The 4,977-nt window shown below is 35.7% G+C and overlaps 1 protein-coding gene across 2 annotated transcripts in view; it reads left to right on the plus strand.

The window, feature by feature from the left end:
- mettl15 (methyltransferase 15, mitochondrial 12S rRNA N4-cytidine) overlaps positions 1-4,977 on the plus strand; it is a 305,277-nt gene that overhangs the window by 294,140 nt on the left and 6,160 nt on the right. The window lies entirely within an intron of this gene.

The following is a 4,977-nucleotide window of genomic DNA, read 5'->3' on the forward strand; positions in this document are numbered from 1 at the left end:
AGTAGTGACTGCAAGTTGAAGAAATGTAGTGCATAAAAGCTCAGATTCTGCACTTAAAATGTATTTAAAGGAAAGTAAAAGTACAAATTTGTAAAACTACTTAGTAAATTTCAAATTCTAAGAAAAAAAAAATCAAATACAGTCATTTAAGTATTTGTATTTTGTTATTCTACACCTCTGCTGGGGGGATATCCGAATGAAAACAAATATGACTGCTATATCAATCCAGTTTGATCAGCTTAAAACTCTTTGAAATGAAGGATTAGATCTGTGCAGGTTTAGGACTCTTATCTGTTCTTTGTGCACATTTAACTTGTGAACATTATGCTATCTTCCCCCAGACCTTAACAAAGGGTGCTAGATGGATAAAAGCCACACTTTTGACCTCATTGTCATAAGACCTTGACATTTTACAGGACTGTGGCATGACAAGGCAACATCTGTTTAGCAATCAAAACCATGTGCTCCTATTAGCATATCAGATGTGCTATACAAGAAACCCAGACAGAGCTTTGAAAGACTCATCAAAGTATCTGAAACTGCTCTTGTGTCTCAGTGAGTAATCGTTGTAAGCGATCTCAGAGCAGGTCGATATGGTTCTGATCTTATCGCGGGGTTTCTCCTAGTGCTGTAGTTTGTATTGTCCTCTGCTAATTGTTTTATGTAAAGGTTCTCTTATCTCTGAGTGCCTCAGAGCGATTTTGTCTCCGTTACTCTCTCACACACAAACACACATACACATGAACATACACGGGTCATTTGCACTTGCCAGTTAGCAAGAATAATTTCCTTGTTTAGGGTCAGGGACTATCTTTGCCTTTAATTTGAGCCAATCAATATCTCTCCAAGTGGCTTAATCTTATCTCGTTAATGCAGTAATGAGGCTAACATGGGTTAAGGTTCTCAGACAATATAGGCCAGTTTGTTGATTGGTTGGTGTGTGTGTGTGTGTTGGGGGGGGGTCTGGGTTTGTCTAATATCTATTGATTATATGTCTCTAATGTTAGTGCTTTAAAACAGATTTGGGCACTCGTAAGGGTCGGAAATGTCTGCATAGCCGTTTACTTCTCATACACAAACACAATATTACTGTGATAAGTACACATAATATGCGCTCAAACTCTCTCACACACACACCCCTACTGTACATTCACGCACATCCAAATGAATGCAGTCACATTTACTCAAGCACACCCACATGCGCTCACTAGTGTACCAGTCTTTAAATGTTAGCCTTCAGTGCCAACTAGTGGTAGGCTTTGAGGTTGCAGTCCACTGGCTTCAGCCGGAGGTTAAAGAAAAACCCCTCAGTACTCATAATTATCAAATTACATCCCTAATCCTTGCACAAAAAACTGTAGATTGTCCGTAAATTAAAACATTGATCTTTGAGCCTTTTAAATAGCATGGAGCACTATATTAGCATTCTCACAAAGTGTTCAATCCCTCTGTATTTGAGGACATTTGTAAAGATTGTATAACCGAATCCAGAGTTGTCCACTATATAGTGAAAAAAAAGAGTTTATGTTTGACAGGAATGAAAGTCCGATTTGTTGCAGTTTACACCCTCATTTGTCATGGTGTAACTCTGAGCATGAAAAAAATTAAGCAAATATGTAGTGAATAATTAGACCCTGGATAAATGACACTGTTAATATGGCCCTTCTTAGGAAGGAGTGCACTGCTTCCATAATTAATTGCAACAGTGAGCACAGAGACAGCTGGTGACAGCAGCTTGGCCAGGCTTACAATGCTTTAGTCAGTGTTGTGCTGTTTGTTCATTGTGTTTGCTTGTTTGTCATATGTGTACTTGTTTTTGTTTTGTTTTTATTTCTGTCAGAAGCATAGAAAGGTTTTCATTCAGAGGCTGAATCATTGCTCTAATTAAACTAAACTTGCAGTGCGTCTTATGACAGGTTGATTCATTCTTACTTTAAGTGGCATTGGATTTTTTTTTTAATTTTATTTGTAGCGTGGTGAAATAAGGTGGACCTCAGTGCCTACTCAATAGACCGAAGTACATTTGTTTACAATAAATGACACAAAAATATGGATGCGAATTTTAAGAAAATAAAATTCCATCAGATTCACGTGACTAATGTCAATGTGTCTGATCTAGCAGAGAATTAGCAGAGTGGTTTGCACTGTGGCCTCACAGCAAGAAGATCACTGGTACGAGTCCCAGCTGGGTCAGTTGGTATTCTGTGTGGAGTTTGCATGTTCTCCCTGTGTTCATGTAGGTTTCCGTGCTTCAGTTTTTACCACAGCCCAAAAACATGTGCTATAGGTGAATTGAATAAACTAAATTGGCTGTAGTGGATGTGTGTGAATGAGTGTGTATGGACATATCTTAGTACTAGGTTGCAGCTGAAAGGGCATCCGCTGTGTAAAACATATGCTGGATAAGTTGGCGGTTCATTCCACTGTGGTGACTCCTGATGAATAAAGGGACTGAAAGTTGAAAAAAAAGAATGAATATTTCAATCTTAAGCCTATCCTACTCTTTTAAAAAAAAAAAAAAAAGCAAAAATAACTACACACACTTTTACATTACTTTTCTTAAAAAGTAACTAAGCATCAAATTTTTTTACCTTTAAAAAAAGTAATTTAAGAGAGTAATTTTCTTTACCCAATACTGATTGTTTGGCTTTATTGTTCACAAGTGGGCATTTGTCTTTGGCTTCACTACATAATTTTATTTAACACCATTACGTATTGCATGTAAAAAAACAAGCAATACAAGACATTCAACGTCCCATTTATCACATAAAAAAAATAAAATGAACTCTACTCAGATGACTTGGACCAAGCAACATAGGTGCATGTAAAGCATTTTTGTAGCTGCTTTGCTAAAGTATCCAAGATCATATTCTTATGATGATGATGACGATGATGATGATTTCCAACATAATTTGAAAATGTTAAAATTTTTAAGTGACAGAGATTGAATCTCAGATGTGGTCAGTGGGTGTTTACAGTGTGTAGGGACAATGAGTAAAGGCCAATCAGAGAATGTTTTACGATGTGTGTGCACAGGTTGATTGCACAGATTGACAGCTTTCACAGTACATTTAAGGTTCACCCCAGAAAAGAAGCACAATTAAATGATCAGCTCTCTTCTACTGGGATCTTATTACTTTTTACCTTTTAAAATAATGATTTTACATTATTTTGACATCAAATAATCTTTGTCATCTATGGAAGCTAATCCTACAAAATGTTCTGGTAACACTTTATTTTAATGGTCCATTTGAGTATTAGTAGACTGTCTGCTTAATGTCTGTTGATACTGCTATTTCAACAGACATTTAACTGACTATAAGAAACTTTGAGCACATGTCAACTTACACTGTAAGTAACTGTAACCTAACAGTCTACTTATAATCCACTGAGAATTAGTTGGCATGTAGATGCAATCTAACTTAAATTCAACAAATGGACCATCAAAATAAAGTATGACCAATGTTCTTATTGTGGAAAATAGGTTTAAATGTTTTTCACACTAAGAAAAAAAATGGGTATTTATACTATATATTACACACAAACACAGTATAACCAAGCATTGTCATTCTGAATGAAAACCGATTTTTTTGGAACTTTTATTTATTTATTTATTTATTTTTGTCATAATTTTTTTAATCTTGCAAATAGCATTTTACATTTTGCAACAACCCACACTCCATACGCTATGGCGAGTGGGCAGTACTGCCTAAAATGAAACAAAATCTCTTATCGGAAAACAATAAACACAATTATCCCAGACATACAGTAGCATTATATTAGATTTTAGCAAATATAAACACAAAACATGAAGAAAACATTCCACAGAGAAACAGCCACCCGCAGCATGCAGTCTTCCACATTCAGAATTGGCCGCTACAGAGAATGAAGCTCGGCTTCCCCCTAACGGAAATGTTATTCCTAATTCAGAGAATTTCCCTAAGTACTGCGGTGAACCACGGTTAGACATGGCATTCGGTTCTCTGAGACGTGCATTTCTAAAGGCCCCATCTGTACAATCCTATCTACAGTAACCCCACCAAGCAAAACAATCCACAATTAAAGATGAAAAATCTGAATAATATCTGAAAAAATAATAATAATAAATACATTAAAATAAAATAAAATAAATACAAATACAGAAATACAAATAATAACAAACAATATACATACATGGACATATACCTTCACTCAATCCACATCTAAGGTTGTTAAATCATTAAAAAATGCTATAAATTGTTCTCCCCTGCCTTTGACATTGAATTTAATTTTATCGAGTTTTAAAAAGAAGACCGAACCTTTGAGCCACAATGAAATAGAAGAGGGGTTGTGGTTATGTCCAAGACAACAGTATTCTGCATCTTGCGAGAAGAGATGCAAAAGCACAATGTCAGCGTGTCTCTGGTTTAAAGGCTGACACTGAGAGGGAACACCAAAGAATGCGAGCAAACAGCTAACTTGACCTCCAGAATATCAGAATATTTAGGTTTTGCAAACGTAAGTGGATTGCAGACGGTTGAAACTCAAATCTTGCTGCAGCTTGTTTTAAAACTATGTAAAATGAGTAAACTGCTTAATAGATTCAGGTGTCTCAAATGAGCCTTTTCTTCATCTCTTTCTCTTGAGGTGAATTTGCATTTAGTGTGTCACACAGTCTGTCAATTATGTGAGGTAAGAATGACATTTGTTCTCTTGGGGTGGTTTGATTCCCTGTTTATCAGCTGTTTATTAAATCTGTGAGTGTTAGGATATGTTGTTAGTAAGTCTGTCAATGAGTCATAAATGCAGCATCAGTAAAAAAAAAAAAAAAGTCACCATCATATTTATCATTCTGAAATTAATCATTGCCTAATCCACTCATTAAATGCAGATTCTGAATGAAACTAATCTTTGTTTCTAGTATTTTCCCCTGACTTGCTTTAAAAAAGCAACAACAAAAACAAAACAGACATTTGATTGATTGGTCATAGACGAGGA

This window comes from Danio rerio, chromosome 7 (assembly GCF_052040795.2).
Source record: "Danio rerio strain M-AB ecotype USA chromosome 7, GRCz13ab, whole genome shotgun sequence".
Lineage (NCBI taxonomy): Eukaryota > Metazoa > Chordata > Actinopteri > Cypriniformes > Danionidae > Danio > Danio rerio.